Below are 11,665 nucleotides of genomic sequence, written 5' to 3' on the forward strand. Positions count from 1 at the left end.
TGTAAGAGGCATACTATGATAAAAAAATTAAATACAAAGGCAAAATTGTCCCAATTATTCATTTAACTTTATCCCAATTTGACACAATCATTGAAAAGCTAAAACCACTGGTAACTGGGAATTTCCAGGTTGGAAGAGAAAGGTAATTTTTGGGTCACATCTTCAGGTTTAAAAAGTCTAGACCAGTTCTGCCCACAGAAATATAATGTGAGCCACATATGTAATTTTAAATTTTCTAGTAGAGTCACTGAAAAAGTAAATATTTGAAACTAATTTTAATACATATTTTATTTAACCCTGCAATGTATCCAAAGTATTATTTTGGTAAGTAATCAATCTGAAAATTGAGTTTTGATCCTCTACATTGCAATAAATTAGTAAATTAGATATTTTATCTTTCTTTCATATTATGTCTTTGAAATCTAGTGTACTTGTATAACTCAGTTTGGACTAACCATATTTCAAGAGCTTAACAACCACATGTGGCTAGTAGTTACCACAGGACAACATATCTCTAGATAGACCCAAAGTCTCATTTAAAAAAGGTACTTCGAACAAAATGAAATTGGGTAATTCTACCTGGACCTGGAATTGGGTCTTATTTGTTGATTCTGAATATTAGACTACTATAAAGATACAGGCCAAAAAAAGCACTATTATAGGATTTCCTAATATGGGATAGTAAATCATACTTTGTTTTACATGCAGTTACTGTTTCCAAGTTGTGCTGTCCCTGGTTTTAGGAATATTTTCTTTAAACCTAAAGCCAGGCAGGTAAAAAATTCAATAACTCTCTCCTCTTCCCAGTGCCCCACCTCCAGTCCTCCTTCCACTGGATTATCGAGAGTGGCTCCTTCCTTCTATTTTGATACACAGGTAAGGCTTCCCTACTCTAAGCCTTTGCCTAGGCTGCCTTCCTTCTAGTGTCTTTTGAACCCTTCTGCCTGAATCTCCCCAATTCTACCACTTGGTTGACTCCTGATTACTGTCTGGAGTCAAGTTTGCTTTCTCTTTGCTCTGAAAATGCCAAGACCACCACAAAGCCCAGGACTAGTGCTACTTACTCCATGTCCCCATAGCGAATACGGTGGGCTTCTGTGCCACAATGTTATCATTGTGGTTCCTATCCCACAGTATCACCACATCTGTTTATTGGCCCTCTCTTTTCCCCAACCAGATAGTGAGCTCCTAGAAAGTATCTCATTTACCTTACGGTGCCTCCTACAAAATAGTACTCAACAAAGGCTCATAAAGATCAAATGTTAAACAGTAGATAGAAAGTATAATAAGTTCATGTAGTTAAAGAATAAATAATTATACGTATATATCTAACATTTTATAGTAAAAATGTATTTTAAATGCCACTAATAATTACTCAACACAGCCCAGCCAGTTGTGCTAGATGTTGAGGTTACAGAGAAGACAAACTTTCAGAGACAGTAGGCAAGCAGTGGTGACGACATGCACGTTTTAAAAGAATGCAAATACAGGTCACCCGGGGAAGTTGTTAAAACCAGATTCTGCTTCAGGAGGTTGGGGTACAGCCTGAGATTCTGCATTTTTAATAAGCTCCCAAGTGATGTAGCTGGTCCAAGGACCACACTTGAACTAGGCAAGAACTACAACCTAACAGTCGGGAGACCTGAAATTTAGCCGGAACTCCTATTGTATGGATATGAGTCATTTCTCTTAATACTGCCAGATCTGCTTGTTCAGCTCTTAAATTGCCTGGGAGAGGAGAGCAAATGATTTCTATAATGTCTATAAGCTCTACAATCCACATATTCATATTCTGCCAGCCTACAGGGGACAATAGGGACTACAGCAGTGGTTTTTAGTTTTGGCCACTTCTTAGATTCATCTGGTACTAATTTCAAAATACTGATGCTCAGAACATGGCCCAGACCTATTACCTTGGAATTTATGCAGGTGGGACCCAGGTGTCAGTATCAACTCCCAGGGCTGAGAACTACCAGACAGCACCATCCTCGTAGCCTGTGTTGATTAAAACTCAACTGACTGTGTTAATAAGGTCAGGGATAAACAAGTAATGCTACCCCAGCCAGGTAACTTTATTCTGCTCTGTCATCAATACGGATATGTTGTTGGTCCAAAGAGCCAGATTAAAGTCATTGTGAAGTATTATTTCCAACACCAAAAAAAAACAAAACAAAACAAAAAAAATACACAAAGACCAAGCCCTGGTGTATGCAACTGTACAAAGAAGAAAAGCTAGCTGACACCATAACAGCTCATCATCCAAGCTTCCCAAAGTTCTGCAGACCACCCTCCTGGCTCCTGAGATCACAGTGAAAACAGGGATCTCCACCCTTCCCCCAATGGAGAGGAGAAAAAACAATCTGTTTCAGTCAGCTTTTTCACTGCTTAACTAAAAAACCCACCAGAACAATTGTAGAGGAGGAAAAGTTTATTTGGAGGCTCACAGTTTCACAGGTCTTAGTCCATAGAAGGCCTGCTCCATTCCTCAGGGTTTGAGGTGAGCAGAACATCATGGCGGAAGTGTGTGGCAGAGGAAAGCAGCTCACATGATGATCAAGAAGCAGCGTGAGAGATCTCCACTTGTCAGATACAAATATATATACTTCATAGCCACACCTCCCAATAAACCACTTCCTTCAACCACAGCCCACTTGCCTCCAGTTACCACTCATTTAATCTCATCAGGGATTAATTCACTGATTAATTAAGGTTATATTCCAATGGTTTCTCCTCCAAACCTTCTTACACTGTCTCACATGTGAGCTTTTTGGGAGACACCTCACATCCAAACCATAACAGAAGCCAATAAGGCACAGGATACTTTTCCCTTTCAAGGGACATTATATTCTAGGTTCTTTTAAAATTAGTTTTGGGAATTTGAAAAATTTAAATGAAAAAGCCCAAATATCAATTTTCAAAATGGCAAAGTTCTTTATAATTCTCACCCCATCTCTTTGAACTATGTTAAGAACAGAGGGAAACATTCAAACTTCTCGTCTATACTTTTCAGATAGTTTAGTTTTAAACAAATTGGTTTCTTCAACATGTGTGTGTGTGTGTGTGTGTGTATGTGTGTGTGTGATTTGCTTTTAGAAACAAAAAAAGATATTTATCATTCAACTCAAATAATGAATTGCTCTGTAGCACAGCAGTAGCACAAGCCGCTAAAATGCCGATTTTTCCCCTTTATTAGTTTTCACTTTGGTCAAAAAAGTACCGCACATTCTTTTCGAAGACAGATTATCTATGTTTTACAAATATATCAACAAATAACTGGAGTACCTACCATGAGGAAAACATTGTAGGAATTGAGCAGCAAAAGGACATGAGGTTCTGTTATCTTCAAAGACATGAGAACCTGTCTGAGAAGATTAAACTTACATTCTTTGAAAAGACAGCTAAAATTATGAACAAAAAATAATAAAAGCTAAAATAGTAGTTTTAAAGAGTTCAGAGAAGAGTGATGCCTCGCTTCCAGCTGGGATGGGCTAATGGAAGGCTAAATAAAGACAGGAGAGGTTTCACCTGCACCTTCAAGGATGGCAGGGATTAGATCATTAGCCCAGAAAAAGAAACTCTATGATCAAGAGCTCGAAGAGAGGAAAGCATGAGATGGGCTCAAAAATAGTTACAAGACAAGTAATGAGTAGTGAGAAAAGAGCGCTTGACCTGGGCAAGGTGAAAAGTTCTACAGCATCCAGCTTCAGATCCAAAAGGTTAAGGACTATGAACAAAGCAAAGCTGAGGTAGGCAAATTGCTTAGTGCTCCTGCTCTGCAGGTGCAGGGTGGAGTGGACACACAGGGAAAGCGTAAGCCTAAGAGTTGACCAAGGTCAGGTGTTGTGGAACCAGAATGGAGTACCCAAGGGATAGACGGAGGACTTTTCTTTTTAAAAGTTTTCACTTAATGGGAAATCAATGAAGACTTTTGTTTGCTTGCTTGTCGGTCTGTTTTAAGTGACACTAAAAAGCCATGTTTTTCATGAAGACAAATTTTAAACTAGATATAGCACAAATTGAGAGAGCAGAACAGATTAGCAGACTAGAAGAGAAAGGCAGATCCAAACTGTAGTACCAGAAACTTGGTGGAGAATGAAATCTTGAGTTGGGCTAGCAGACCCACCAGGGCCCCACACAAAAATGCATTCACCTCTTCACATGGAAGCTGCTTGCTGTGCATACCTATACTCTTTACTTGATGTCCTTGGTCTGTCTGGGCCATAGTCTTGGCCCATGTATAAGACAAGCAAGAAATGTCAGAGAGGTACCCTTAGAAGCAGAATATATCTAAAAGGACAAGGATTTGGAGACTGGGTGCCACAGGTTCCTTACCCCTTCATTAGAATAACTTCTACTCCTAACACTATCCCTCAAAACCCCCCAGTGGGATCAAGCTTCCATTTCCCTTTGCCATCTGCTTGCTAATACATCTTGTCTTTACTCCCTATCATATTTCCTCACTTCCTTATCAGCAATTTTGAGTTCACCCCCAAAGAAACTTGTGGCCGTGAGATTCTAGATTCTAGCATTGGCCTCTGCTTCTGGAAATATCTAAACTAGCATAGTGACCAAGAGAACATAATGACCTCTTCCAAAGTGTCCACGTCCTAACCCTCAGAATCTGTGAATGTGTATACTTTAGGCACAAAAGGGACTTTGCAAATGCGATTAAGGTTAAAGACTATGAGATGACTGGGAGACTATTCTGGGTTAAGTATGTGCAATCAAATTAAATGACTCCTTAAAAGCCAGTACCTTCCCCAACTATAGTCAGAGCGCGCTGTGGCTATGGAAGAACGGTCAGAAAGATGAGACATTGCTGGCTCTGAAGAGGGAGGAAAGGGGCCATGAGCCAAGGAATGTGGGTGGTCTCTTTTCATTCTGAAAAAAATGAAGAAATAACCTCTTCCCTAGAGCCCCAGAAAGGAATGCAACCAAAGTGAGACATGTATTAGAGATTTTGACCTTTCTAATATTACATTTGTGTTGTCTTACACCATGAAATTTGCAGTAAAATTTTTATAACAGCAGTATAAAACTCATACACTCTCCTTAAAAACTGTAGACTACTAAAAATTTGAGATAAGTCATAAAATATAAAATAAAAGAGAAGATTGGATTTTTCAGATATTTCTCTGAATGCTTAGTATATTGATTTGTTCTTGATTATGTGGTATTTCAGAGAGCCTCTGCTATATGCATAATATTCTTCAACCAATTATAAGATGGCAAGAAGTTTAATACTTGTAGTTTTTTGTTTTGTTTTAGCCAGGAAGTGACTTTAATTTAATAAATTCTGTTAGATCTTACTTGATGCCCTCAAGAAGAAATAAAGAAATGTGTCTGTATGAAGGAGACTATGGCAATTGATAATATAATGCCAATATCAAACTCTCTTTCCAGTGCTCAACTTCACCTGGGCTATATTTGGAAGCTTTCATGTGGAAAGAAGGATGACTCTGTGACAAAAGTATTGTCTGAGTATATTCCTGAATTTTAAAACTTCATTGAATTTTGACAACACACACAAGGGCTTGATATAGGAACTTTGACATGTTAATTCAGAGCAAGTTAAAGTAACTTTCAGTGCATTGTTGGAAATATATAATCCCAGACACATTTGAACACATGGTTTCGGCTTTCAAACTCTATACTTTTGGAATAGTATATCATGAATGTTTTATTATCGTCTAATTAGGCAGTCTCATTGGGTTATTCCGTTATTATCAGTCCCTGCCTTTTCCTGCCCTATCCATCCACTCTCTACAGCCACATTCGATCTTCAGCTGTCTCCCCAAAACACACACAATAAGGGCATAAAGGAATATTAAAAACTCTACCCCATGATGGAGCAAGGATTGGGTTTGCTGCCTCTATAAAAAGGTTCTAGAGGAAGAACAAGGCCCTTGCACCCACACCTCCACCTAACTTCCTTCTCATGAATTCTACTTACATTTCTGATTCATCTTCTTCCTAAGTCCTGCCTTGTATCCAGGTAGTAACAGAGCCCAAATGCCACCAAGGCTGGGGCCCTGACCTCTCAGCAAAGTTCTGCTAACCTCTGAGTGGAACAAGATTCTGCTTCCACCAGCTGTTCCACTAACTGGCACAAAGCTTGGTAATGTTGCCTCTGGAAACTCAGCCATGATGAGAGCAGGTGCTTCTTTGAACCCTGACTTCCCTTGATGCAGATTCTACCAATCTGGGTTCGCCTTGCTCTATGGCCCTGGTTATTTCTATTACTGCTTCTCCTGAGGTGGGCAGAAGGGGAGAGAAAGGGTTGTTTTGATGCCAAATTTTACTTTTCACAGCCCTCGCTGGTCTCCAAGCACATAACTTACCACAAAGCCACCAATTAACCAAAATTCTTACTTTTAATGAAAACAAATTCTTATTTAAAAAAAAAAATGTATCCACAGATTAACATCTAATAAACCAAATTTTTTGCTTTTACTCTCAATGTATATACTTAATAAAATAAGCTCTTGCCAAAGTTTAAATAACTCACTTTATATTTACATATCACAAGTTTAAAACCTATCATCATTTTTTATGTATTACAGATTCAGTTCAGTCCCAGGACAGAACAATAAACACTGCTGCTCTCTGCTGGGCTGTGGTCAGGTGTTATAGCATATCCTCAAACTTCTCAGAGATGGCACCCCCAGAAAGAAAACACATCCCCTAAATACCAAGATAATTTGTAGAAGGGCTATATGGTTACAAAAGCATTTGGACAGGCTTAAGAAAATGAAATAAGGGAGAAAGCAAGTGCAAAGAACATTGAATTTCAAGTGAGAATGGGCTAAAACACTTCATAACCAAAAATAATCTGTGTACCCTTGAGCTTGGAGACATCTGCCTTGGCAGATCACAATTTTATAGCCATGTGTCCCTGAATGACTAAAGAAGATGATTCAAAAGGATTACCTGTTGGTACAGGCTTTTAATACTGATAAATGTAGCCACTTTTGAAGGCAGGTGCCTTCCACAGATTTTATTTGCCAGGGAGTTTTCAATGTATTTAATGCTGTTTTAATTCCATTTCTTCTAAGATCCTATTTTCTCTAGGACTTGGTCTTACGAACTGAGGATTTGCCAACCATAGTACCTCATCCTGAGCCATTTTTATTTAAAATGATTTATTATAATAGTCTCACTATCTTCTTCCTCTGTGCCCTTCACCCTAACCCCTTAGTCAGAGCTACCAACCCAAAGGTCATTGGTCATCTCTGATTTAAAGGATCATTTCTTTGTGTTTGGATCATTCAGTCTTGGTTCTAGAATTATAAAAATGTCCTCATTCTCCTTACATTTTTCTATAGAATTTTGGATTTAATTGTTTTTGTATTTGTTTTAGTAAATATTTACCAATTAATCAATTTAAACACCTCTTCCAGAAATTACTGTTTCTTCCTGGGCCTAGGTAACAGAAGAATGGACTGAATTTGGAATGAAATTTCATCTGAAGTAATGTATGCAACACAATCACAAGATTGGCTGTACAAATTTTGTAAGCTTCCTTAGCAGTTTTCCCAGCATTATTGACATATTGATTACCAAATGGTGAGATTAAAGAGTAATTACCGATGATTCCCAAACCACCAGGATTACAAATACCTTGGAATGCACTACAAACTTCAGGAAAGCCAAGAAAGATTAAATACTCCATGGATTTAATAATGTAGTCTAGAGATTGATTTCTAACATATGTTGATCACAAATGTGTGCTTCACTGGGGTCTGAGATTCACATTTCCTGGTAGACAAAGTCTAGGCCTTGACTATTCCCAGTTGGCAAGTCATACAAGCCATCAGTGAGGTCTGAATATCATACATTAAATTTGATTATTAGTCAAATGCACACAGAAGGGTAATAGTTTATTAGATTATTAGTCAAATGCACACAGAAGGGGTCACAGTAATAGTTAACAGTGAGAAGGATGTTGGTTTTAAATCCTTAATTATGTGTATATTATATTTTTTTTCATTTTGAGATGGTGTTTTTAAATATTTTGTTTTTTTAAGTTGAAGATGGACACAATACCTTTAATTTATTTATTTATTTTTATGTGGTGCTGAGAATGGAACCCAGTGCCTCACACATGCTAGTCAAGTGCTCCACCATTGAGCTACAACCCCAGTACCTGAGATGGTGTTTTTAATTGGGTATCTTTGTGTATATTAAAGAACACTTTAACCAGATATTCTGCATCACAAATTCACATATAGTTATAATATGGAATTTCCTTTCCTCTATAGATAGGTTTAACTAAACTTTCAGTTAAAAAAAAATTAAGGCCATGATGAATATTGATTAACCTTGGGAATCAAAAAGTAAACATAAAAACAATTTCTTACTGCAAGATCAGGTTTAACAATGTGCTAATAGCCCATAATGAAGATAGCAGCCCTAAGTTAATCAACCCATTAAGTTGGGATCAGAAGTGTCAAATCAAGTGCAGTCTACTAATTTACTGACCCTTAATGGGTCAGCAAGATCTATAACCCAATGGCTGATCTTTCTGCTTCTGTTAAAGTCACTTGGAAAGCCAAATTCACTTCCTCCCATGATTGTGAACTCTGAACTTGTATGGGCGGGGTGTCAGCATAAAATCCACTTATGAGAATGTGCTTGGGGTTACTGAGCAATGGAATCTCAAGCTAACTGGTAAGTTAAGTGTCTGGTAGAAGCTTTATGGAAGCATCAGCTTTGTTTTTCTTATATTCATACAACTGTGACAATCTTCAGTGGGAGCTTCTGTCTCCAACAAGTCCAGGGTTCTCCAGTAGCTACGGCTTATCAAACCCCATCTCCCATCCCCATCCTGTTCTGTGAAGATACATCATAGCTGGGAAACAGCAATAGATCCACAAGAACTAAGTAGCAGGACGGTAAGGTGAAGGGCTGTATGGACAATTAGTAATTGTGAAATGTCTTGCTTTACTAAAGATGTAGTGCATTGGATAGAAAGTTGCTTTGGTGATTAGCTCAAAGTATATCTAATTTTTGCTTATTATTAATCTAACAAACGACCATCGACCATTGATTATCCAATGTTTGTGTTTCAAGAGGAAGAAAGAAAAAAGTAGAAATATACCTTATTCCACATGGGCCTTCCAGAGGTATGATAAAAATTATGAATAAAGAATTCATTCTATTGAATCCTATTTATATAGAAAAGATTTGATTGCTGCGATTAGAACTGTTTTTAATATCAGTATTTTCTTTCTCAGATGAAAAAGCAAATCACTGTACTTCGATTTACAGTGTCCATTAGCAACCTGTCAGGAGTGTGATGTCAGAGACTCAAAAGGATATAAGCAAGAGATACAAATGGGTCTAGTTTTGGTGTCCTGGTCCCCAGTTAATGCTGCCTAAATGTCAACAACTTCGGTCCTACTCTGTTCAACAGTCTTTGGCTGTGATTTTCTCCCAAATAGGACACAGACAGATAAGATATTAACTAAGGTTCTGTAAAGGGGAAGCAAGAAAAAGGGCAAACTACTGAAGCACTAAATACTAAAAGAAAAAAAAAAAAAAAAAAGTTTTATTGGAAGGAAAATTGAGGTTTATTTGAAGGACCTAAGGATTGTTTTTTCTCTTTACAAAGGAAATGTATCAGTTGCATGCCGATGATGCTTGAAGAACCCTGCAAAGGAAAGCAACCATGTTTTCTGGGAACACACAGAGCCCCCTCTGTTGTGGTGACATTGCCCTCTATTCCCCCCTATTTGTTGCCTTTGTTTTCCTCCCGTGTCATTAGTCAACCTCCTAGTACTGCTGTGCCAGCCTTAGCACAAAGACACTAGTCTAAACGCCTGTGTAGGAGCAGGAGTCTCACCCCAGGAGGGAAAAAGTGATCCCTGGGGCCACAAAGATGAGGACAGAATCGGAGTGGGTGGCTCTGCAAGGTCAGCTTTGGGGAGATGACTTCTCGCACAAGTTCTCAACCTTAAGGCCGGTTTGAAAGAAGCAATGAAATGCGCAGAGGGAAGGGAGGAAGAGGAGCAGAGAAGGGGTCGTGAGCACGGAGATCAGGACCTAGAAGGCAGGGGTCAGCGACGGTGGCCGCGGACCCCGAAGACGCAAGGAGGTGGCCCTCCCCGGGGCTGCGCCGCCGCCGCGCTCGCTCTCGCTGGCACGTCTCCGGGGTCAGTGCCCGGCCCCACCTCCCGGGCTGCGGCGCGCTCTGCCCGGGCCGCGAGGCGGCGGCGGCGCGGGGCGAGCGCGGGCCCGACCCCGAGGCGCCGCAGGGGCGGAGGGCAGTGCTGCGCGCCCACCCTCCCGCGGCGGCGGCCGAGGCGCGGGAGACCCGAGCGGAGCCCAGCTGCGCCAGGGGCCCGGGGCGCGGCGGCGGCGGGCGGGGCGGCGGGGGCGGCGCCCGGGCCCGCGGCCGCGTCACTTACCGGCCAGGGCGCGGGGGCAGCTCGCCGAGTCCTCGGGGCCGCGGCGGCTCGGGGCCGGCGTCCGCGCAGCCCGGGCGCTGCCAAATGTAAACAATCCGCCATGATTTCTTTGTTTAGCTAATTGAACCTGCCGCCGTCTCGAGTCCCGGCGCTCCCGCTCTCCCTTCTCTCCCCTTCCCCCTCGCTCCTGCTTTTATTTATTTATTTGTCACCCCCCCCCCCCGACTTCAGTCTTTCCCCGCTTTCTTTAGTCTTAGTAGCTGCTTTTAATGGAAGTCGAGGCAGTTGGGGGGTTGGTGCAGGGAGTGCGGTGGTGGTTTTTAGAAATACAGGTAAAATAATACCCCAAACGCAGGCTGAGGTGCGGTGTCTGCAGGAGGAGGAGGAGGGTGTTTCGCTCTCTCCCTCCTCATTTCCTCTCCGCCACTTATTAGGAGTATCCTCCGTGGAAAGTACCAGAAAAAAAAAAAAAAAATGCGGGGCACTTTTAGTCCCCTTTGCTTCCCGCCGAACTCTCTAGCACCCAAGTTCACTGGCAGGTTGGGACTCCGCAAAAGCTCTAGGTTTCTTTCGATTACTTTGAAAACCTCCGATACGTGTGAGGTCCGACTGCAGAACAGCCCCTGCTGCGGGAGGGGGAAGGATCCTAACACCACCGGCTCCTCGGGAAAGGATGACCTGCTAGTGGCCCTTCCAACCGCTTAAAGGAAACTTTGGGACACACAGACACAAGCACCGACGCAGTGGAAAGTTCCCAAATGTACTGGAAGGCTCGGCCTCACACATGCAAAAATTTTTGGTCCCTGTTGCATAAGTATTGGGGGGAGGCATAGACTAAGCTAAAAACTTCCGTGAAGTCCTGGTGGAAAGGCTCAGCATCCCTCTGTAAGTGTTTCTGTGGGTAGAAATGCCATTCATACCAGTTTTGACTATGGTTAATACTAGCCTTGTTTAGTCCGAGGCTAATTTATGATGAGATTCAGGTTAAACCGTGGCAGAAAAATTCTAGGGTTATGGCCTCATTTATTTAAAAACCTATTTCCCCAGACTCTCTTCTATGTATAACTAGCATGTTGATAACACACAAAATGATTCAATGTTTTAATTCATAAGGAAAATTGAAAATTATCTACATCCTGCAGTAAAACCCTGCCTCTTAAGTTACCTTCAGTATTAATCTCATTAAAAGAAGTTATTGCCTTACCTGTACTTATTCCAGTATGGAGAGCACTGTTGAATAAAGTATGTCACCCTTA

General features: G+C 40.9%; 1 long non-coding RNA gene across 1 annotated transcript in view; it reads right to left on the bottom strand.

Annotated features, from left to right (window-relative positions):
* The window catches only part of LOC306644016, a 374,928-nt gene extending 363,685 nt beyond the window's left edge, over window positions 1–11,243 (bottom strand). The window contains exon 1 of the long non-coding RNA XR_013759144.1: window positions 10,410–11,243. This is a non-coding gene — a long non-coding RNA (uncharacterized lncRNA). The remainder of the gene's footprint in view (window positions 1–10,409) is intronic.
* Between the last annotated feature and the right edge of the window lie 422 nt (window positions 11,244–11,665).

The sequence above is a fragment of the Sciurus vulgaris genome, assembly GCF_902686455.1.
Source record: "Sciurus vulgaris genome assembly, chromosome: 14".
NCBI lineage: Eukaryota > Metazoa > Chordata > Mammalia > Rodentia > Sciuridae > Sciurus > Sciurus vulgaris.